General features: G+C 34.4%; 1 protein-coding gene and 1 pseudogene across 1 annotated transcript in view; both read right to left on the bottom strand.

Moving 5' to 3' along the window:
* LOC144371896 (mitotic checkpoint serine/threonine-protein kinase BUB1-like) overlaps positions 1 to 25591 on the bottom strand; it is a 551680-nt gene that overhangs the window by 312267 nt on the left and 213822 nt on the right. The gene's annotated exons all lie outside the window — the stretch shown is intronic.
* Positions 1750 to 18810, bottom strand: LOC144372134 (tyrosine-protein kinase Yes-like; annotated as a pseudogene).

Raw genomic sequence — 25591 nt, 5'->3', positions numbered from 1 at the left:
TCTCTTGTAGCTTTTAAAATTCTCTCCTTATTCTGTATGTTGGGCATCTTCATTATAATGTGTCTAGGTGTGGATCTCTTATGGTTTTGCACATTCGGCGTCCTGTAGGCTTCTAGAATTTGGGATTCTGTCTCATTCTTCAAGTCTGGGAAGTTTTCTCGTATTATTTCATTGAATAGATTGTTTATTCCTTTGGTTTGGACCTCTATGCCTTCCTGTATCCCAATGACTCTTAAGTTTGGTCTCTTTATGTTATCCCATATTTCTTGGATGTTCTGCTCATGGTTTCTTAACAGTCTTGCTGAGCTGTCTATGTTCTTTTCAAGTTGAAATACTTTGTCTTCATTGTCTGATGTTCTATCTTCTAAGTGTTCTACTCTGCTGGTAGTATTCTCAATTGAGTTTTTAAGTTGGTTTATTGCTTCCTGCATTTCTAGGATTTCTATTTGTTTGTTTTTTATTACCTCTATCTCCCTGTGTAATTGATCTTTTGCTTCTTGGATTTGTTTATGTAATTCATTGTCAAAGTGATCTTTCATTGTCTGATTTTGCTGTCTCATGTCTTCCTTGAGACTCCAGATCATCTGAAGCATGTAAATCTTGAATTCTTTATCTGACATTCCATCTGTTGTAGCTATTACCTCTTCTAGAGTTGAGTTGACCTGCATTGCTTGTGGTCCTTTCGTTCCTTGTCTTTTCATACTGCTCGCATTTCTTTCTGCTTGGTAAAACTCTTTGTTTTTGAAATTTTCCCTCTATTTATTTATATTGCTCTTGTATAGTTGAAAAATTTCCCTTGCAGAGCAGGTAGTAGCTGTGATCTTCCTCCAGTTGGGGTGATCTGTCTACCACGCTGGTGGGCCGCTAGGTCTGCTCTGCTGGTTGGTCGCAGGTCCACCTATCCTGCGGCACGTGGGGCAGCTCTGTCACTCAGCAGGCCGCTGGGCCTGATATACCAGTGATCACAGTCCCGCCTACCTTGCAGGCACTGGGGGAGAGAGCAGGCCTGCCCCTCAGCAGGCCGCTGGACCTGTTCTGCTGGTGGGTCGCAGGTCCGCCTACCCTGCAGGTGCGTGGGCCAGCTCTGTCTGGTCTTTTCATATTATCCCATAATTCTTGAATGTTGTGTTCATGGTTTCTTACCATCTTCACTGTGATCAACTTTATTTTCAGGATTGTATACTTTGTCTTCATTGTCTGAAGTTCAGTGTTCTAAGTTATCTATTCTGTTGGAGATGCTTCCTATTGAGTTTTTAATGTGGTTTATTATTTCCTTCATTTCAATGATTTCTGATTATTTTCTTCCAGAACTTCTATCTCCCATTGAAGTAATCTTTTGCTTCTTATATTTGGTTATTTAGATCTTTGTCAAAAATATCTTTTGCTGCCTGTATTTGCTCTCTTATTTAATATTTTAATTCATAGAACATTTTAATTATGTACCTCCTCAGCTCCTTCTCTATCATTTCTCCTGCTGTTGTGGTCATGGATTCCCATAATGTAGCATTTTTGTTTGGGGCACACTTTTCCCTTGGTTTCTCATGTTCATCTTCCCTTCCAGCTCTGTTTTTTCAAAAAGTCACATTATTTACTATGGAGGATTGTAGTGTCCCTAATTTCCTCCAATACCTCCCCTTTAAGGGGGAGATCAATATTCACAGATCCCAATACAAAAATTATGCAGCCTTAAACCAAATAGCTGCTATTAAGATGTTTCTGGCTTTGTAACAATATACAGAAATGGCAAGTTCAATCATTATCTACAACATAAACAATAGGTTTGCAAATAGGTCTACAATTTCTTGTGATGGACAAAGAACCAGGAGTGAAGTATAGATTGAGATGTTAAGAAGGTGGGAGGTGAGGATATAGAGTTATTAGATCTTAGCAAGAGTTAAAGAGTAATGAAAAGAAGTTGAATAGTAGCAGGAGAAAAGAGAAAGTGTTTTGGGGGAGACAAGTTAGTGGGAAGACAGTAGAGGGAATACAAAACACAAAACATAAAAAATAAGAAATGAATAATGTAGAAATAGGAGATAAAAGAATATACAATAGAACTGTAATATAGTAATCAGACCTTCCAGATATCAGTAGCCTAATCTATGAAAAGTTTTTTGTTTTACAAATGTTGGGGATGTAAACATGGGAGAAGAGAGAAAAGAGAAAAAAAATCTAAAAAGAAGATACAGGATTGTTTTGTTGGACTTCAGTAGTATCTTTTCTGCTTCTTTTCTCTTCTACAAGTTGGGGTTGTTTACTGGTGTCTCCACCCTCAGGATGGTGAAGGTTATTAGGGTGGGAGGGTTGGTCTTGGGATGGAGTTCCTGGAAATGGTGTAGCACTTGTCAATCCACATGGGAGACTGCACCCCAAGGATCTTGTCTTGGGCCCACCTGGAGACCTCACAATTCCTGGCCTCTAATTTAGTCTCTGGACTCTTTTTCATTTGCCCCTTTCTACTTCCCAATCAGAATCTCCATTCTCCAGAGATCTTATGGGCTGTGCCCTGGGGACTGCTTCCCTGTTGTGGAGAGAGAGATGTTGAACAGAGCAGTACCAGGCTCTGTAAGCTATGGACCTGCTGTGTGGCTGCAAGCACTGTGCGGGGTTAGCAGCTGCTTGGGAGAGGGGAGATTTTGGGATTCTAGGTACCTTGATATTGCTTCTAGGCCCCAGCCTGTGTCCCAAGCTAGGAGTTGCCCTTATTAAAGATGGCATCAAATGTGTCCCAAGTTGGAGGCAACTGCTTTCAGAGATAGGGTGTTGGTTGTGTCTGGCCTGGTAGTGGCATTCAGTGGCATGTTCAGAGATCTAGATGTACTGGCAGCTGTCTCCAGACCCTGTCCAGTGTCCCCAGGTGCAGGCTACCACATGTATGGAGCTATGGCAGTGATTGTAGTGTTCCTATAGGGACACTGGGGGAGCCCACATTGATAATGGGGGTCTACACAGGAGTGATGGCTGAGGATCCTGTGGGACAGTGACCACCAGGTTTCCTGCATGGGTGGGGATCTAAGAGTCCTATGTGGGTTGCTGATGGACCTGTAATTATTCTTACTCTATAAAACTGCCTATTTAAAAGAGTTTTAAGTGAGAAAAAAACAAAGGACAATAGATTACAAGCATTTAAATAAAAGTACTCTTACCTTGTCTTGCCGTGTATTCATTGTCTTCAATTAATCTTGCTAAACCAAAATCTGCTATTTTACACACAAGATTTTCTTCTACAAGAATATTAGCAGCTCGAAGATCTCGGTGAATATAGTTCATTCTTTCAATATATGCCATACCATCAGCAATCTTGGAAAAGAAAAAACAGATACATACAAAACATGATGCAGAAGGAACCAGGGAGAAGATAATTTTGGTTAATGTTTAATAGATCACTGGAAAATCATATATCTCAAAAGGAGATGATAGTAACAGGCATATTACTTAGGAGCTAGTAGGTAAAATAGAAAACACTATAATAAAAATGCAGGCTAAATCCAGCTTTTAAAAATTGGACGCATCCCCAGCACAACGACCAAAAATCTAACACCTTTTTTGAGGGTACCACTCAGTGTATCTAGTAACCATTAGCAGCTCAATGTCCTAATGTCTTCCTGTGTCAGTGGTTGGGAGAAAAGATAAGTCACAGGGTTATTTAGAACTTCTGGATAAAAGTCTATCAAAATTCGCATCAGGCACAGCCTAAGATGTCCTGTAAGCACAGGTGGAAAACAGTAAATGAGCTTGAAGCCTAACGTGGCCTGCAAACTGTTTTTATATTGCCCGAGAACTAAAAATGGTTTTTCTATTTTTAAAGAGTTGTAAGGAGGAGGAGGATGGGGTCTGACAGAGATTGTATATGGCTCCTAAAACCTAAAACATGTACCTGACTTAAAAAAAAAAAAGGTTCAGATACCCTAACACAAAGTATCTAGAATTTTGACCTCAAGGCCTGGCATATGCCAGTGTTATATGTATAGTTCCTCTGTATAAAGTTCCTCTAAACTGCCAGATTCTGTGGCCATGTGGAAGCTCACTGAGAAGTAAAAGCTGCATTACCAGTTATGTCAACTGAGTTCAATAAAAGGCCCTTCGAACACCTATAATATATTTGAATAGAAACATTACACTTTAATAGAACAAAAAATTCAGTAGAGTTAAAAAACATTTTTTTTTGGGGGGGGGGGTTCCAGGGACTGAATCCAGGAGTGCATATTAACCATTGAGCTACAATCCCTAGACCCTTTTATTTTGAGATTGGGTTTTCCTAAGCTTTTGAGGTTGGCTTTAAACTTGTTATCTTCCTGCCTTGGCCTCCTGATTCAATGGGATTATGTGTGCACTACTCTGTCTAGCCTAAAGAGACTCATTCTTTTTTTTTTTTAATATATATTTTTTTGGTAAGGAGCATGATATTTAGATGTTTTTTACTTTTTTTTTAAGTTGTAGATGGACACAGTACCTTTATTTATTTATTTTTATGTGGTGCTTAGGATTGAACCCAGGGCCTTGCACGTGCTAGGCAAGCACTCTAACGCTGAGCCATAACCCCAGCTCAAAAGACTCATTCTTAACAGCATATTGCCATTTTAATTCTTATTTAGGACCATAGTAAATAAAAAATTCAGCATACACTTTAGATTTTTAATATTTTCTTTGGAAGACTAATCATCCATTTTAATTTTCTTCCCTTTTTTTTGTACTGGAGATTTAACCCAGGGCAATTTACCACTGAGCTACATTCCCTGAATCCTTTTAATTTTTTCATTTTGAGACTGGGTCTCACTAAGTTGCTGAGAGGTTCACTTAATTGCTAAGGCTGGCCTGGATCTTGTAATCTTCCTGCCTCAGCCTTGGGAGTTACTGGGATTACAGACATGAGCTACCATGCCCAGCCATTTTAATTTTCTCAGATTTATCTGTTGAAATATAAATAGATTTTGTATCTGTGAAAATGCTTTCTAAAGGGTCATAATATATGGGATAGCACTGAACTGGGAGTTCCATAGCTAGTTTTAATATGTTCTGCTATGAACAAGTTTTGTAAATTTTAAATCCCTCTGGTCTTTAGATACTATATTATTTGTAATACTAGGAGCTAATGCTGGAATATCTCCAAAGTTCCTTTCTGTTCTAAAATTCCTTTACTTTTCTACATAAACCGTATTATTTAGGTAAGATTATTCTACATTTTAAATGTTAACTTTCAATTCAAGTTGATATATCTATATGCAAATACCTGAGCAGCCATATCGACCAGCTGTGGAAGTTTCAAATATTTTCCATCTTCTTCCTTAAGGAAATCTAATAAACTTCCTGTAAGGGACAGTGAAATATCCATGGAAAATAAGTAGATTTTACATTAAGATTGACATAAATATTCCTCTTCCCCCAAATAACCAAACTCTAACAAAATTTCTCAACTTTTTATTTTAAAAAAAGTTTCTTTTGTAGTTTTGAAATTTCTGAATAATTACCTCAAAGATTCTAGAAAAGACCCCTAAACTGAAATTTATTCTCTTTATAACACATGAAAAAAGGGAAAATGTACCATTTTCCCTTTCCCTACAGAAAATGTCATCAAATTGGTGTCATTCTTTTCTGCTTTGATCAAGATTCTAAGTTTTATATCCCAAAATATATTTTTTAAAAAATATTTTTTCAGTTGTTGATGGACTTTATTTTATTTATTTTTATGTGGTTCTGAGGATCGAACCCAAAGCCTGACATGTACCAGGCAAACACTCTATCACTGAGCCACAGCCACAGCCCTCAAAAAATATAACATTTTAAATCAATATGATTCAAGAATTCAGATATGGTTATAACTAAATGAGCTGCTGTGGAAGTGCTGGCTTGACCAATGTCTCTTAATTTTAGCAGAAATTATAATGGAAAAGCAAAATACTATGAATACAGCAAAGTGAAAAGCCAGGAAGAAATGTCTATTTGTTGCCTCTCTCTATCACTAGTTAAAAACATACACATGCTTCAATTTAATAAAGAGAAACCATCAGACAAATCCAAACTAAGATTTATTTTATAAAACATAAAATTGGATTGTTTTCTTAAACAACAATGCTGTGAAACAGAAAGTCAGAGGAATGGCTCCAAGCTCAAGGAGACAAAGAGAAATTACAACTGAATGTAACAAATGGCCAGGAGATAGGAAAAAGAAATTCCAAGTAATGGAAGCAAGGAATGAAAACAATCTATCTGTCCAAACAGTGGGTTTACACTGGAGCACATAAGGCAATGAGTCTGGATGTATTATAGGGGCCAACTGCTAAGCTAAAAACCAAAATGGGGAATTTCTGAGTTTCAAAACTAGAAAGGACTTTTGTTATCTTGTATTCTTAACCTCTTACCTAGAAATAATCCTAAACTAGTGATCTGACAACACAGAATTCTAACATGTTCTCAAAATTAAATAATTTGTAAAGTAATACAGAGATAAATGAACCATTAGCTTTACTTCCATTATATTTCTTTTGTTAGCAATGTCTTGATTTAAATTTCTTCCTTATCCCTTTCTCCTTTGTCTTCTAGTTCAACCAGAGTACTCTTTGAAAAGGTATACTTGGAAGCTGTTTACAGTAGAAACTCTTCCCAAAGAGAGCAATGAATTATTGGGTTTAGGTATGTTCTGACTATCAATTAACAGGCTATGTCAGTTTGTTTCAGTCCCTTTTGAGAAAAAAAAAAATTCCTATAGTAAATATGTATCTTGTTGTTGCCCTTGTTACCACTAGAGGGAACTATATCATTGGTCAAGGTAGACGATGGAGAGGGTAACATAACCTGTGCAGTTATTTAGTTTGATTCAAGAGAGTAAAAAAAATAAAATAACTTAAAAAATAGATCAAGGGCTGGGGTTATGGCTTAGTGGTAGAGTGCTTGCTAGCACATGTGAGGCACTTTGTTCGATCCTCAGCACCACACGAAAATACATAAATAAAATAAAAATATTGTGTCCATCTAGAACTTAAAAGAAAAAAAAAATATCAAATTCAAATGGGTAAAAATTGAGCCAGTAAGCATACTTGCAGATTTACTCGTCCTTCTTCTAAAGCATCAGTAGCCTAGGGATGAAGAGGAAAGAACATCAACTTTCTTTTCTCTTTTTCTTGGCCATAACTAGCTCTGTTACAGAAGATCTCACCTTGTGGTCTGTGTTTGAAAGATGGAGAAACTGCAGTTGACAGTAGTGGAGAAAAGAAGTTTCTAGGAGTCCTGAGTATACAGACTGTGTTTACATTAAAACAAATTTCCTTTAATTTTACCTTTTTTCTTTGCTTCAGTACTACCTGAATATCATTGTGATTTTATCATTTTAACTCAGTTTGTATATTTTGTTGTATATTTTGTTTTTTTCTTCAGTCAAATCTACTTTCATTTATTTTTATGTGGTGCTGAGTGTCCATCTACAACTAAAAAACATATTTAAAAATAAAACACCTACTTTCAAAATAAATTCAAACTGCCTAGGCATCCTTTAAAACTTTGTAAATCCTCCGGAATAACTGGAACTAACCACTATTTCATTAACAAAGTGTCACATTTTTTTGGGTATGGTGGCACATGCCTGTAATCCTAGCAATTTGGGAGGCTCAGACAGGAGGATGGCAAGTTCAAGGCCAGCCTGGACAACCTAGTGAAACCCTGTCTCAATTAAAAAAAAAAGAGAGACAGACAGAGAAAGAAAGAAAATTTAAAAAAAGGGTGTGTGGGGGGGGTGCTGGTAATATAACTCTAGTGGTAGAGCATTCCCGAGTTCAATCCCCAGACTAGCAAACAACAAAAACAAAACCAAAATGTCCCATTTCTATTTTCAAATGCTTCCAAAAATAATCATAAATTAGAAAGTACTATGCAATAAGACTCCATTTTTATAAAAACTGAAATGAATGATTCTTTTGTAAAGAAGTTACCAACATGAATATTCCAAAAGATACTAATATACACTTACCTTTTGACATAAATTCAGTGATAATGTAAATTGGTTCTTCAGAAACAACAGCATAGAGTGGAACAAGTTTATCTATCGTGTCTTAATTTTTTTCATTATCTGAGCTTCTTGAAGAAAAGCTTCTGGCATCATTGTACCTGGTTTTAGTGTTTTGATATCACTTTTGTGGTTCCATTCCATGTTCCTAGAGAAACAATACCTCTTACTATTTTAATCAATATTTTAAGGGATTTTAGAACAAATTTCAATGAATAGCAATTATATTACATATTTAATATTATATATATATTTTTGTTATAAAATTGCGGCACTTTAATCTGTGGCTAAAAATTGACAAAATCCAAAAATTCAGGCTTCTTACCCATCCACACTTCACCAAAACATCCTTGTCCTAGTTTAACCTCTAGTCGCAAAGATTCTCGAGGGATTTCCCAAGCATCTTTTGCTAGACCTTGAGTCTGGGGTTTCACAGTTGGACACACGGTTGTTAACTTGTGGCGTAAACCATCAGCATGTTCTAGATAAATAAATAAAACTACAATGTAAAATGAATTATGTATAAAAATTAAGCTACAGAGTATATAAATGCTTAAAAAGGGCTCAAAACTTATAGAAAAACTGTCATAAGTTTTTCTCTAAAAACAAAAAGGAAGTTGTTTACAAGAAGTAAAAAAAAAAAAACCCACATATAAGAAGTGAAACATTTTGTTAAATATATTTTTATGTTATTGTTTACTGAATACTTATGCTCTAGCTATTATGTTAATTTGGCTCTTTATAAATTGCTCATAAAAATGAGGCTTGGAAAATTTAGGAAACTTTCTCAAGGTCCCACAGTTAATAAGTGATGGGATTCAAAGCCAAGTCTGTCTACCTCCAAATTTCTGATTTAATAAATGGGATTTATTTGATCCCTAAGAGAATGCTTTTATTAATTGTTATTTCTTTTTTTGTTGTTGTTTTTTTCCTGGAGATTGAACCCAGCACTTTACCACTGAGTCACATCCCTAGCCCTTTTATATTCTGAAACAAGATCTTGCTAAATTGCTTAAGGCCGTAATAAATTGCTGAGGGTGGCTTTAAACCAGCAATCCTCCTGCCTCAGCCTCCCAAGCCATGGGGATTACAGCTATGCACACCACTGTTCCCAGCAGGAAAAAATTCACTTAGTTAACTGAATTTTGAATAAGAGAGCCACAATGTAAGGAACTTTAGATTTATAATGGCTTGATCTGTGCATCTTTCTCATACAGTCTTTCTTATTGTAAATGAGACATGTTTTCTCCCATTCTCATCAAGAATGGTTACCAACCACACAAATTTTCTATTCTAGCAAGGGCAATTATGTGTTGGCACTGCTTGGTAACATATTTGATTGATGTCAAGACTGCTGATTGACTTGGTAGACTCAGTTTATAGTTACCTGTCATTGAAGAAGATATTACCATGGAAACTTTCCCTCATCCAGTACTAATAATTTAAAGACTTAGATGCATTTACATAATGAATTGATAATGAAAAATTCTGAGACATAAGACTCCACAGTTGAATATTTCCAAAATCTTTGAAAGACAAGAATATCTATAGTTGCCACAGGTTAATCTTCTAAGAAAAATATACCTTCAGACCATATTTTATTGGGTTTATATTCTAGGAAATCTTAGGAGATCAGCCACTGAAGGGGAAGGTAATCCAAGAGGATATGTGATACAGCTTTTTGTGTCAAAGTGTTTAGCTTTAGCTACTTACCTGTGTTTATAAATAAAATATTTGCTTTTATGTTTTTCATTTATTTTCTATAATATATTTTGGGGGAGGGGGTACTGGGCAATGAACTCAGGGACACTCAACCACTGAGACACACCATATTTTGTATTTTATTTAGAGACAGGGTCTCACTGAGTTGTTTAATGCCTTGCTTTTGGCTGAGGCTGGCTTTGGACCCACTATCCTTGTGGTCTCAGTCTCTGGAACTGCTGGGATTTAAGGCATGTGCCACTGCACCCAGCCTCAAAATGTATTTGTACATTATGAAATGGAACTCCACTGTAAAAATTATGCTTGTAAGATATAAAAATTTCAACAACAGTCTAATTTTAGCACACTATCCAATAACCCAATTCAGATACTAAGAACTACCTGTTCTCATTTTAAAACTAGAATACTAACATACACTGGGCACATACTGTGTATAAAGTAGTAGTATGCTAACCCTTAAGAGAGATGAGGACATGAATTTTGTTCTCATACAACAGAGCATGAGGAAATAATTTTTAGCTGTGTAGTGTTTCACCAATTTCTGAAGAGTGTCAAATTGTGCTCTGGTTGTTATATAGTAGCCATCATTGTCAAGTTTCCTAATTTTGTAGTGTTTAACATTGTCACCCCTTACTTCATCCCAATCACGAATAGAGAGGAAATAAGCACCTGGGAGGAAGAAAATAAATGCTTATTATCTCTTTCTTAAAATACTGGACAAACAAAATTTTATATTAATATAATAGTAATCATACCTTTAGTGGTTTCACTTTCTCTTACTAAGAATATACCTCGTTGATTGCCAGGATTCAAAAGTAATCTTTCAGCATTTTTTCTCCCTATTTTGCCAAAATACCATCTAGAAAAAAAAATTAATGATGTTTTGAGTTGGGAAGGTTTGAAGGTCAGAAAAATTATATTCACAAATAAATAAGAGTGAAATGGGATAGGAGAGCTGACAAAGAATAGCTACAGAACATGCTTAGGATATAGTAAAAAATAAATTTTTATTTATTAAAAAAGAATTTACAAATATCACTGTTAAAATATCTGATAGTATTTCCATGTACTGACTACTCAACATGTCACTGGAACTCTACCTGGCAGTCATGGAAACAGCAAATGGAGAAAGACAGCAAATAACAGATCTTTTCTGTCAGTGACACATACAGGTAGGAAGAACAGAAGTTGTTCTCTGATAACATGTGATCACCTGTATTGATAAGATCTAAGTATATAATATTCAAATTATGAGGAACTCTAATTTCATATGAGTTTGATTTAATAAAGTTTAATGAATAAAAATGACAATCTTTGCTATGAAAAGACTCACAGAACAGTGAAGAAGGCAAAAGAACAAAAGTAACAAATGTTATAGTAAAAATAGTAATTGAAGCAAATGTTAATAAAACAAACAAGTATTGACAACCCCTAGCTATATGCAAGACGCTGTGTTAACTGTTGTAATATGAAAAAGAGGTTATTATTTATAGATTCCAGAACAACTAGTTGGACCAAAAAAGTAATATGTTATTGAAACTGACTTCTAACATTTTAGAAGTTGTAAGAATAGTACACAGAACTCCCAAGTTCCCCAGCTGTTAATATTTTACTTTGTTATATTCTTTATTTCCCACCTTCCTTTATATGTTGGGTGCATGTGTTTACATCTTTTTTCCCCTTTGAACTGACTGAATGTTGCCAAAATGCTGAATCATTACCCTAAATACTTCAGTGTATGCTTTGTAGAAGACAAGGATACTGTCCTACATAACCACAATGCAAATACCTAAATCAAGTAGTTAAACACTGAAACAATCTCCTCTCTGAGGTAAATTTTGAAGAAAGTCTGCAGAATATGAAAAGGACTAGATAATTTTAAAAACTAAGTGGAAAACTAAAGGAATAAGACAAGGCATAAAAATATGATTAAGATTTACTCAGGATACCAATCTAAGCAGATACTACATCATTAATTATGAATTCTCAAGTAACATCTATTAATGATACATTAGCTGTATTAAGACTGGTATGTAATTGTGTGTGTGTAAAATTGTGGCTAAGTAGAATGTGCATTAAAACATTTTAAAAATCAAAATAATCAATAAAATATGAAGTACTGCCATACTCTTCTGCCTGAATGGAATCTGCAGGCGCTACATAATTGCTAGGGATGTAACCATTCTTTCCTGTAGCAATTGATCTTGCTTCCCACCAGTCTCCTTCCCTGAAACACATAAAACAACAATTACCACAATGTATAATATATTGCACTTTCTTATTTCAAGTAAATGTGAGATATAACTTCCATTTTTCTACTTATGCATTCACTTGATCAAGAATTAAACTCAACATTGTAAAAGAACAACATTTTAAAAATAAGTTAAATGAATTAAAGAAATTAAGACTAAGCAAAAGTATAATTACATACTACTACAATAAATCAACAACAAAAGCCCCAAACACCATACACTAAAAATTCAATTATAGTATCTTTTATTCCTCTTCATAATTTTTTCAACCTAAGACAATAAACTATACTGAACTAAGTAGTTTTGAATAAACTTTCAAATTATTCATCTTTGTCTGAATTTCTTAAGAGCTTGAGATAATTTGTTTACCATAATACTCCCCAATTTAGGGTACAAACTTAGTGGTTTTTAATATATTCATAGAGCTGTATAGCCATTTCATAATAAATTTTAGAATATTTTTTACCACCACAAAAAGAACCCCAATACTTATGAGTAATCACCTCCAACCCCTTCCACTATTGGCAACCACTTAACTGCTGTCCATCTCTATGGATATGAATATTGTGGGCATTTCATATAAATGGAATGATTTATGTGGTCTTTTGTGACTGGCTTTTCACTCAGCATATATTTTTTTTCAAGTTTAATCTATGTTTTAGCACATATCAATAGTTCTTTGTTGTTGTTGAATGCTTTTCTTTTTAACAGTACACAAAATTATAATGTTCTTGTTTTAGTCATTTTAGAAAAAAAATTATGAGGCCTGAGCACTCCTTATAGAAAAGCAATTAATAATAAACAATAATAAAAAGCTCAATTTCTAGAAAAATGTTATCTAAAAATAATTCAATATACTCAAATTAAGTCATAATTCAGAATATGAGAACTATATGGTTTGTGGTATAAAAACCTTGACTGTTACAAAAGTAATATGAAAAGAACAAATATTAGTCTCTAATAAGGATGATGTACATGACATTCACTACTTAAAATTAAGTGTAGGGATAGGGTTGTGGCTCAGTGGCAGAGCGCTTGCCTAGCATGTGTGAGGCACCATTGACCAAAAAAAAAAAAAAATTAAAAAAAAAGATTAAATGTATTTTTTAGACCAAAATTTTAAAAATAGTCATTGATTTTGCTCTCAAAAACTGAAATGGAAAGCCCTTTGGTAATTCAAACATTTACAAACTCGTACATTTGGTTTTTGGTTTTCTAGTACGTTAATGATTTTGAAACATACAAATAGAATTGTATTTGATCCTGATAAGCAATCTGATTCATATGAACCGAATACCTACTGAGTGATAGATGCCACTCAGGATGTATGGAAAAAAGGTAAAAAGACAGTCCTTAAATTTAAATAACTCAGTCTAGAGTGGGGTTTTGCAGCCTCAATAATACTGACATTTTGGATTTGATAAATCTTTGCTGCATGCATAGTAGGATGTTTACCAATATCACTGGCCTCTACTTCGTAGATGACAGTAGCAACACCCTGATGACAACCAAAAATATTTCCAGCCATTGCCAAATATCTCCCAGGTAATTTTGCCCCAGGTTGAGAACTACTAACCTAAAAGAATGACAAGCTAAGTGACAAATTAAAAGTTCCCTGGAAGCTGGGACTGAAGTCTGCATAAGATGCTATGTGAATACCTAATAGAAACAATATAGCAGGACATGGGTTGTAGAGCATAAATGTTAGAACACTTGTCTAATATACAGGAGGCCCTGGGTTCAATCCCCAGCACAAAGGAAGGGACAGAAAAAGGGAGAGAAGGAGGAGAATGGAGAAACAGTCACTCCAGAAAAAAGTAGTATGTGTGAAGGCATGGAAAGGGCAAGAAACTCTAGTGTACTTAGAAAATTCCACCTACTACAGTATGGCTGATTGGTAGAGTTAAAAAGGATTTGAAGAAACACATAATAAATCCTCAGGGAATGATGGCTACTCATGTTTTTTTTTTTTTTTTTGACTTGCTTTAAAGCAAGACAGTCATGATCGTATTTTACATTCTGGAACAATAACTGGTAACAGATGGAAACAAGGATAGAGGGAAACATGACTGAAATCAAAGGGACTATAAGTATATATTTCAAGAAGTTATAAGTGATTGTTATGCTTGCTAATGAAATTATGGGCTGGTTTTCCAAAACAAGGATCAAATGTTCTATGTGGATCACTAAATGACAGAAAGTCTTGAGAGTTACATAAGGAAAAAGCAACTTAATTTGGTCCATTTGGGAGTACAAAAGTTCCTTATTCAACTTTTTGGCTTTGTTTTTTAGAAAAAAGAAAAGATCTTTAAATCATCTGGATACTTAAATAGGAACAAAGAATTTTCTTTATAAAAGATTTTTAAAGTAATATATTTGCATATGCCCCCTCAGTAACTCTTCATTTAAAAAAATTTTTTTTATTAGCTACAACTCTTCATTCTTAAATCTCTACTCTTTAAGGCTGAACCACAGCAGCACAATTTGTAGAAGTAGTAACTTCTATAGGCAGTATTATATCACGTGTCTCAAGGAACTAAATCTATCCAGCACAGAGGTCAGAGATTCATACCCTGTCATGCTTATCTCCGGATCATAAACTAGCTTATAAGTTTCAATGTAAAGAACAAGTGTCTGTCTGTATTTCTCCCTCTCAGAATACTCAACACTTACATATTGTTAATTATTTGAAATCTTTCACCCTTCTTAAATGAAAGATCTTCTGTAGTTCTAGCTTCATAATCATATAAGGCCACAAATATAGTAACACCACCTAGCAAAGGAAAAAAAGACCAAGGTAAATTATATAGATAAAATGAAACAAAAGAGAAATAAAAAAATATTGCCAGCAAAAATCTTATTTTTTCTCTCTAGTTTTCAAAATCTATTTTTAGACAATTGGGGCTTCTAAAAGTTGGGGCTCTAAGCAGCTGGAGTTTAAATAATGAGATGTTCTCTTAAGACCTTTCACAAAATCACTGTAGTTTACATATTCTAAAACTCTATAGACTCGGAAACAAATTTAATTTGATTCTGAACCAATGCCTCTGGCTTGAAAAGACAGTCAAATTTCGAACCAATTCTTTGGAAGGAAGAACACTACTGGAGCACTATAGACTACTGACATTAATCTTCTCAACTTCTTATAAACAACAGGTGAACATTTACATCCATAATCATTAATACTAAACACTAGGGTTTTAGTAAGATTAACTTACTATATACTTACCTTAAAAATAAAACTGTTGGGTTTGTCGTGGAAGTTTAATGGCATGGCCGATATGAATTATAAAGTATAAATTCCAAAAATAACTCATATTTAGCAACATGTGCAGATGCTTAAGAGAAGAGCGCACTGAACAGCCAAACTATTATATGTAAGCAAAACAAATAACAATAGAACAAATGTATACAATATGCATGACTTGTCAGTGCTTAAAATTATTTCAGACAGGTATTCTGGCTAAACTTCCCATAATATATAATTCGTTTTTATTGTATATATTTATCACATATGACACAATGTTTTGAAACATGAATACACTGTGAAATGGTTAAATCAAGTTAATTCACATATGCATTGCTTCACATATTTCTTTTTTTTTGGTGAGAAAACTTAAAATTTCTCAGCAAATTTGAAGACTACAATACATTGTTATTAGCTATGGTCACTAGATTGTACTATAGATTTGAACTTATTCTTTTTTAATTATTTTTTTCAGTGCTAGAGATCAAGCAAGGCATTGCACAAGCAAGGGCATCGCACAAGCAAGGCAAATGCTCTATCACTGAGCTCTGTTCCAACATATTCTTAATTTCAATATGTATATATTTTACTCAATGTAATTCCGCTGACTTGGCAAATATCAATGGTTAGTTTACATCCATCCATCAATAGATTTTTTTTAATGGTAGGAAGAAAGACAGTTAGTAAAATTACAGACTAAGCAAAAATATGAAATGTAGAAAGCAGTATAAAACGTACTGTCTCTAAATACAAAATGTAAAAAGCAGTATAAAATCTACCGTCTCTAAATATAAAATAATAGCAAACCAAAGTTCATTCATCTGGCTTCTATCCCAAGTTTTAGTCATGTACCAACTGCTTTTTGATATCACTGCTGAATGTGTAATAACCATTTAAAACATGTACAAAATGAAGCTCTTGATTTTTCTTCTCTAACCTGTATTTACCCAAATCCTCTCTATTTAAGCAAATAGCACTAGAATCAAGTCAGGTAATAACTTGAGCCAATTCTACTACTAATACTACCAGTTCTACATCTATAATATTTCATTTATCTATTTTCCATTTCCACTGCTGCCCCCTAAATCCCAATCCATGTCATTTCTTACTGGGACTGCTGGGGCTATGAGTACTGGCTAATTAATCTACTTCTCCACAGAGCAGCAAGAATGAGTTTTTTTAAAAGGGAATTCCATTATGCAAAATCCTTTACATATAATCTTGATGAGCTTCTTCCCAGCTTCAGAAAAAATCCAAACTCCTTACTAGAGTCTATGTAGTACTAAGTAATAGTGGTATCCTAACATCAATATCACATCATACAACTCTCCTCTCTGCCTACATTGTTCTTCCCACCAGTTCTTAAAAACTTTCCAGTCCATTTGTTTCTCTTGAACTTTGTGTTTGTTATTCCCTCTTCCTAGAAATTCTGCTCTTTCCTGAGGTCTGCAGATAGTTCATTCTCATCAATCAAATATCAGTTAAAATGATTTCTTCTCAAGGAGGCTTTCCCTGATCAACTACAGGATCATTACCAATTATTCTTGCTAGTTCCTTCATAGAATTAAGAAATACTGATCTCAATTTATTTAGTTGTTTGTTCACTAATTATTGTTCAATCAACATTATTAGGTAAACTCTATCAGGAGAGAAGCCTTGTTTGTCTTGCCCATCTCTTATACCTATATGCAAAGACACTCTGTTTTTTACAAGAGTTAATAAGTGAACATCTTTGAATGGGGTATTTCATATGAATAAATACTTTTTCTTTTTCTTCAGTACTGGAGATTGCACCCAGATTGTAGTTCTACCACTAAGCTACATCCCCAGTCATAGCCCTTTTTATTTTGAAAAAAGGTCTCTGTAAATTGCCATAGTTGGCCTCAAACTTGTGATCTTCCTGCCGCAGCCTACACAGTTGTTTGGATTACAGGTGTGCACCACCATGTCCACTATGCACATCAATAAAAATTTAAAGTAACTAAAGTATGTCTTTTAAGTATTAAAATTTATTTTAATCATTTTGAATTAGTAACTTTCAAAAACATATAATCCTGAAAATAAGTTAAACTTTTTACTAATGACAGAAATATCATCATGGCCATAGATTATTGAAATATTTGCAGTCAGAACGCTGGAATTAGGACTGTGATTGTGGTGATGTCCAATATTCTCCAAATGTTGTCTAACAGAATCAGTGTATGGCAGTCCTCACTATTATTGGTTCAGAGGTGAACAAACTGAGGAGACAAATTTATAATCCATGCTTGTGACAGAGATTTCTCCTTTGCCCCCACAGGCTGTTAATAAGGACATATGTTAGGGCTAGGGTTGTGGCTCAGTGGCAGAGTGCTCACCACCTAGCATGCATAAGGCACAGGTTTGATCCTCAGCACCACATAAAAACAAAATAATGTGTCCACCTAAAACTAAAAGATACATAAATAAATAAATAAATATTTTTTTAAAAAAATAAGGACATATGTTACTCCATTTGATGCTGGTAGCTGTTTATGCCTAAGGATAAACAGGAAACAGATGAAATAAACCCAAATCCTGTTGATATCATGGAACTGCCACACAAATGAATCTTGAAGTTCATCTTCTGTGCTTTAGCTACCTGTGCTTTGTTATTTCAAGGGAAAAGCATCCTGATGCGGGAGCCCTCATGTAATGTAAGAGCTCATTTTCTTTTTTTCAAGTTTTTAAAATCTACTTTTTTAGGGCATTCTGTATCCATGGAAGATTGTCAACTATCTCTTCTTGCTGTTCTCTGAAAAGATATGATAATGTAAAAATGGGAGTCCTGCAGTATGACACTGAATCCAAGCTCTTATGCTTATAATCTCTGGGGGAAAAATTTTTCTGAGCCTCAGGATTTTTCTTTTATAAATCATAGTATCTGATAGAAATACTGCATTATCATGACTGTAATGCCAAATAATTAACACTTATTAAGTAACTACTGGATTACTTTAATACTAGTTAGCACTTTCTAATCCTGAGAAGTTATAAGATTCTTGGAAGAGGAATGTATGTTTTTAATCTTCATTTTCCCAGTGCCTGCCACATATTAATTGCTTAATAATTACTGGTAAATTAATGAAATAATTAAAAGTATAACCCTATCAAACTGTCACCAAATTTCCCAGAACCATATATATATATTGACTTTAATTTTTATGTTAGATATTGAATTTTCACATATACAATTTTTAAAAGTCCTCCAGTAAGATATTTTTCTTAGCAAATAGACCATAAGTATGTACTGCCCAAGGTTATGTTCTCAAACAGGCAACATAATTATCCATTTAAATTTCACCTGTTAAACCAGTAGGATATGAACTTGGCACCACTGAGAATGAGGAAGATGCTCCTCCAAAAGGAGTCACCCCTGAGGATCCTCCAAATGGTGTTATGGAAAGATTGCTAAAATTAACCAAAGTTCCTTTTGCTGAAGATGATGGTGCCACTGCAGTGTGCTCTGCTCCATAATGGCTGACACTTGTACTGACAGGCTCTGGAGTGTTTTCAGTTCTATATTTAATAGCTGGACTTTTGTTTTCTTTACTTTTAATGCAGCCCATTATCAAATCTACAGAGGAAACAGGCAAGTATTTTGAGAAATAGCTAATATACATCATACTTTAAAAAAATACAATGGAAAATATGACTTTAAATAAAGCATCCTCCCAGCCTTGCTACCCAGAAAAAAAGCAGTATTAAATTATGTCCCATTATCCTATATATGACAACTATAAAAACTTAAATTGAGCAGCAAATAAACTACAAATAGTAACTTTAAAGGTAATTCTTTTTTAAAAACAGTAATTCTTAGTTGTAGTTTTTCCCATCCTATAACATTCAGAAGAAAGCAGGTGAATGATGACTGCCTGGTAAATTCTGAAAGAGTGAACATTCATAACTTCAGTTATGTAATATTAATTCAAAATATAGCTGTAAATATTAAAATATAAGCAGTCTCAGAAACTCACAGTTGAAGGGTTTTCAGATCACTACTTTAAGTGGACACATTCTAAAGATGTGACAATTGAATACACACATCAAAACAAGATGGGTCTGGAAATTTAAGTATATACTGAATTTAAATATATACTGAAAACTATGAAGGAATTATAAACTAAACAATAAAAGGCAATTGCTGGGGCTAGCATTGTAGCTCAGTAGTAGAGTGTGCACCTATCACATGTGAGGCACTTCTTCCAATCCTCAGCACCACATAAAAATGAAATAAAGATATTGTGTCCACCTACAACTTAAAAAAAAAAAAGCAATTGCTGCCAGGCAAGTGGTGCACATCTGTAATCCCAGTGGTTTACAAGGGTGAGGTAAGAAGATCATGAGTTAAAAGCCAGCCTCAGCAATAGGCACTAAGTAACTCAGTGAGACCCTGTCTCTAAATTCTAAATACAACAGTTACTAATATGGCATTATGTAAAAATGTGGATGTGTAACCGATGTGATTCTGCAATCTTTGTAATGTTTTGAACAACCAATAAAAAATAAAAATAAAAATACAGGGCTTGGGATGTGGCTCAGCAGTTGAGTGCCCCCGAGTACCCCCCCCACAAAAAAAGGCAACTGCTACTAAAATAAAAGTATTAGGAAACATCCTCATTTAATGACCCATATGAGAAAAAAGCAAAATAAGAAACATGGAGCAGTAAATTATGAAAGGAAAAATGAGTTAGTTGATATGCAGAATAAATAAATGTAGATGATAAGCTGAATATGGGGAGAGAAAACACAAAGAAAAAAGTGGTCATTTATTCATCTTAGTATTTATAGTATTTATTGACACTTAGTTTTTATACATGTGTAATGAATGACTTCAAAGTTTGTAGTTTCAATCAAGTGGAAAGAAAAACCATAGCTGAAAGGAAACAAGTAGAGAGGGATAAGTTGTTTTTTTTTTTTTTGACCAATGAGTTTAATTCCAGATGTATATTGTAGGTTGCTGTGAAGCTTAGTGAAGGATAATATAAAGCTCAGAAAAAGGTGGGGAACTAGAGAAAAAAATAAACAAAATATTTTCACAGTTTAACTCTTTTGGAGATAATAAAACTCACCCAAGGTACAGATTTAAAGGAAAATGAAAAATTAACACAATGCTGGAGGATACCTAAATATAAGAGATAAGCAGCAATTACAGCTGTTAATATTTCCATATTGAAAAAGATAATCATAAGCTTAAGACAATGACATGAGTTGGGTGGGAAAGAGCTTCAACTATAACATTTTTATCCTAAAATAAACATAAACAAATAGTGAAAAATGTTAATGTATTAAATGTAGGTAATTATGTAACTATTTTCAGGTGAAGTACATTGTAATTTTTTAACAAGTGCTAATAAGTAGAATAGTATAGAGGGAATAAAGACACAGACTCTCCAGATAAAAATGACTAACAGTGTTTAAAGACCAAAATGAAGTGACATTTAAACTGATTTTTAAAGGTTAGCTGATTAGAAATTAGAAGCCTGATAGGGGCTTTAGTGTTTCTTTTCAAAGAGCTGAGAATCAAATTCAGGACCCTCCAGTTTAGCTGGCCAGGTAAGTATTCTACCACTGAACCATACTCCCAGTCTCAGGAATCTCTGCCAATCCCTCCCCACCAACGGAGATAGAACCTGGTGCCAGAAAGTTGACCACTGACTTATATCTCCAGTACTTTCTTATTTTGAGACAGTCTCACTAAGTTACCTAGGTTGGTCTTGAACTTATGATACTCTTGCTTTAGCATCCTCTTGCCTTGGCTGAGATTACCAGGCCTGTGGCACTGTACCCAGCTGGAACATTTCTTAATGTCATGAAGACATAGGATAGATTACAGTATACTGAAGAATACAATAATGACTAGGTCATAAAAATATGGATAATTATTGGACTACATCTTAATCAGCTGAGAACATACATTTACTATCAAAATGGCTTCTATAATTTCTTTGTATAATTTACTGAGCCTCTCCTTCACAGTCTTAATGTAATCTGATACAACAGACATTTGGTTACTGAACAATCATTCTCCCAGTTTTCGGATAGAAGAACCCTGACTTTATTTACCCTCCTTTCATTTGCCAAGTCATTCAGAGGAGGCTTGACACCTTTCTAGCCCTAATGATTGACTTAAGCCACTCAGGAAGTCTCGTTCCCTTGACAGTTTGCTTGTTGAGCCATGAACACAGGTTTCTAGAAAGTTTTCCTTACTTTCCATTTTTCTTGCACAGATGTTACATTCACAAATATGAATGCCCATATCTGGGGCTGCCATCCAGAGACCTCAAGTACCTAGCAGAGGTAACATACCAATATATTGAGAATGGAAGGGCAGGAAGACATAATGCACTTGGGTCCTAGATAGTGTTACTCAAATATTGTATAAACCTAAAGTCTCTTTTCAACATATCATAAGGACATATCAGCTCTTCTCTTGCCTTCCTTGTGCTTGAGGTCAAATCCAGAACAATCCTGTGCATACTAGGCAAGCACACTATCTTTCAGCTACATTCCCAGGCTCCAGATATCAGGATTCAATAGCATAACAACAAAGATTTCAAACTTCCCTCAAAGTGTTTATATAATCATAAAATATTCTTTTCTTTTTAAGTTTTTTAGTTGTTGATGGACTTTTACTGTATTTGCTTATTTATATATGGTGCTGGGAATCGAACCCAGTGCCTCACACATACAAGGCAATTGCTCTACCACTGCGCTACAACTCCAGCCCTCCATAAAATATTAAGTTGTAAAATTTAAACCTTAAAATCATAGGCAAACTATTTTATTCTGATATGTGTATGAATATTTGCTGGAAAACAATGTTTTAACTCTCAATCTTATTTATTACTGCTATTCTGAAGATTTTTTTAAACATGAACTTATTTAAAAATCATGGAAATCTGTCCTGACACTGTCATAAAGTTTTTATCTAAAATTCTTTAAAAAATAAAAAAAAATCAACTTTGAAGATATAATTTACATACAATAACAGGCAAGCATTTTAAGCATAAGGTTCAATGAGTTTTGGCAAATGTGTAAAATTATATACTATATTCACAATACAGAATATTCTGATCATCCCAAAAGGTTCAGTTGTACCCTTCTCCACGCAAATCCTAACTTCAATCCATAACCTCAGCCCTAGGCAATCATGATCTGTTTTTTCTAACTATAGATTTATCTTTTCTAGGGTCTTACCTAAATAAAATCATATGTATTTTGTATTTAGCTTTTTCATTAAATCCTGTCTGAGATACTTCCATATCATTGCAATGTATCAGTAGTTTGTTAATTTTTATTGCTATGTAGAATCCCATCACTTGCCTATAACCACATTCACTTGTTGATAGGTTTTTCGAGATGTTCCAGTCTGAGGCTATTACAAATGAAGCTACTATAAACATTCCAGTAAGTCTTCAGGGGTGGGGTGAACATGAGTCATTCTCTTCACCACCACCACCAGCAATATCTAGGAATAGAACTGTTTGATCATGTAATATAAAGTTATGCCTACTTTTACCACAAAAAGCTATTAAACTATTTTCCATATTGTCTATACCATTTTGCATCCCACCAGTAATCAATGTGAATTTCAGTTGCTTTACGTCCTCAACAATACTTCTTTTTTTCTGTCAAAAACTTGTCATATAGCTACATGGATTTGGATAGAATCCAAATATTCTGTATAGCTATGTTTTACATTTCCAAGCTCTGGCAATGGAAATCTATTGATATCAAAAGGTATATGACATCATAAAATGCATCTGGCTGAACTGATATTATAAAAATCATATGAACTACATATTAACGCTAACCAATTCACTGATACAAATTACAGTCAGGTACTGAATAATGGCACATCATCTTTAATCTCTCTTTATTTGCCAAAGTCAGCAAAAAGCAGTTAAACAACATCCTATCTTCTAAAATATACTATTTCTTCACTTAGGTTAGTTTCAATGGTAAACTAAGTAAGCATGCACATTAATTACTAAGATATGATGAGGAATCTCTTACATTTGCAATGCTTCAAGGATCAGTTTCTCACTTTCTAAAAATCCTATTTAAAAACCAGGATTTAACTTACATAATTTAAAGTCACCCTTATTAATATACAGGTTATTCAGGTATGCACTTTTTTTTTTGGTGGTGGTGGTGGTGGTCCTGGAGACTAAACCCAGGGCCTCGCACATGCTTGACAAGTGTTTTCCCACTGTTACAACCCCCAGCCATTTAAAAAAATTGAGTTAGGGTCTCATTAAATTGCTCAGGTTGGCCTCAAACTTGCAATCCTCATGCCTCAACCTCTCAAGTAGTTGGGATTATAGATGTGTGCCACCATGTCTGGCTCAGGTCTGCAAGTTTTGACAGATGCATACAATTGTACATTGGCTACATCAATGTCAATAAAGAGCAATTGCATCACCTCCCAGGATTCTCCTATTCCCCTCTGTACTCTCCTTACAAGCCCAGAGAACCACTGATCTATTTCCTGTTCTTATAGCTGTATCTTTTCCAGATACCATACAAATAGAATCATATGATATTCAGCTTTTTGATTCTGGTTTCCTTCACCTAGCTTAATGTATCTGAGATGCAGGCATGTTTCTGCAAATGTCAACAGTTCATTCCTTTAGGAATGAGTACTATGCCACTGTATGCACATACTACTGTATGCACATACTACTGTATGCACATACTACTGTATGCACATACTACTGTTTATTCATTCCCCAATAGAGAGACATTTGAGTTGTTTCCAATTTTTGAAAATCACACATAGAGCCACTATCAGCATATGCCTGCAGGGTTTTCTGTGAACATAATAAGCTTTCATTTCATCTGAGTAATTACCAAGGTGTGGAACTGCTGGCCTGTATGGAAGTACAATCTTAGGAGAAATGACAAAATGTTTCCAAAGTGGCCTTAACATTTTGCATTCTCACCAACAAAATGAGAATTCCAGTTTTTCCACATTTTTTTGAGAGAGAGAGAGACAGAGAGAGAGAGAGAGAGAGAGAGAGAGAGAGAGAGAGAGAGAGAATATTTTAATATTTATTTTTTAGTTTTTCGGCAGACACAACATCTTTGTTTGTATGTGTTGCTGAGGATTGAACCCGGGCCACATGCATGCCAGGCGAGCATGCTACCGCTTGAGCCACATCCCCAGCCCCTGTTCCACATTCTTAACACTTGTTTATGTCAAAAATTTTAAATTATTCAAATAAGTGTGAATCGAGATCTCTTGATCTCTCTATGGTTTTAATTCACTTTCCCCTAATGACTAAGCACCTGATACTGAGCATGTTTTCATGCTTATTTTCTACTTTTCTAACCATATCTACTTTGGTAACATATATATTTAAACTGGTCCTTTAATTGGGTTGTGTACTGGAAACAAAAATATTTGCTATTATAACACTCTATAGTCTTTATATATTCTGGAATCATGTTCTTTGTCAGATATACATATATTATTCTATTTCCTCTCAGAATATATGTTGCCTTTGCATTATTCTAATGGTATCCTTGTACGTGTTTTTTTTTTTAAATTTTTTTGGTAGTTGTAGATGGACAGAATGTCTTTATTTTATTTACTTTTATGTGGTGCTGAGGATCAAACCCAGTGCCTCACACATGCTAGGCAAGCATTCTACGACTGAGCTATAGCCACAGGCCCTTGTATGTGTTTTTTAAATTTTGATAAAATCCAATTAAGAATTTTTAATTTTATGGTTTGTGGTTTATACGTCCTGAGAATTTATTAGTAGAAGATTTTCTCTTATGTTTTCACTAGAATTCTAGCCTCTTACATCAAGACTATCAGGTTATTTTAAGCTAACTTTTGATTATTCTGTAAAGTCAAGTATGAGTTTCAATTTCTCCAAATTTGACATCCAGTGTTCCTAACTACTATTTGTGAAAAAAATTAACTATATCCCACTGAATTACCTTGGTACCTTTGTCAAAATCAATTTACCACATTTGTTTGAGACTATTTCTATGGTCTGTTTCCCTGTTCTATGCCTATGATCAATTATTTCACTCTTTTCATTACTGTAGCTTTAGAATAAGTCTTGAAATTAAATAAGCCCTCCATTTTTTTTTTTTTTTGTTTTTCAAATTTGCTTTGGATACTCTAGGCCAGGGGTCTGCAAATTTTTGCTGTAAAAGGCCGGACAGTGTTTTAAGTTTTGTAGACCATGTTGGTCTCTGTAACAACTACTTGACTCTGCCATGTTATTGCAAAAGCATCTATGCACAATACACAAATACATTAAGTGTGGCAGTGTTGCAATGACACAATTTCCAAAAAATAGACAGTGAGCCAGTTTGGCTTGCAAGTAGTAGTCT

This window comes from Ictidomys tridecemlineatus, chromosome Y (genome assembly GCF_052094955.1).
Source record: "Ictidomys tridecemlineatus isolate mIctTri1 chromosome Y, mIctTri1.hap1, whole genome shotgun sequence".
Classification (NCBI taxonomy): Eukaryota; Metazoa; Chordata; class Mammalia; order Rodentia; family Sciuridae; genus Ictidomys; species Ictidomys tridecemlineatus.
The sequence above is the reverse complement of the archived record's forward strand: the minus strand, read 5'-3'. Positions and strand labels throughout refer to the sequence as shown.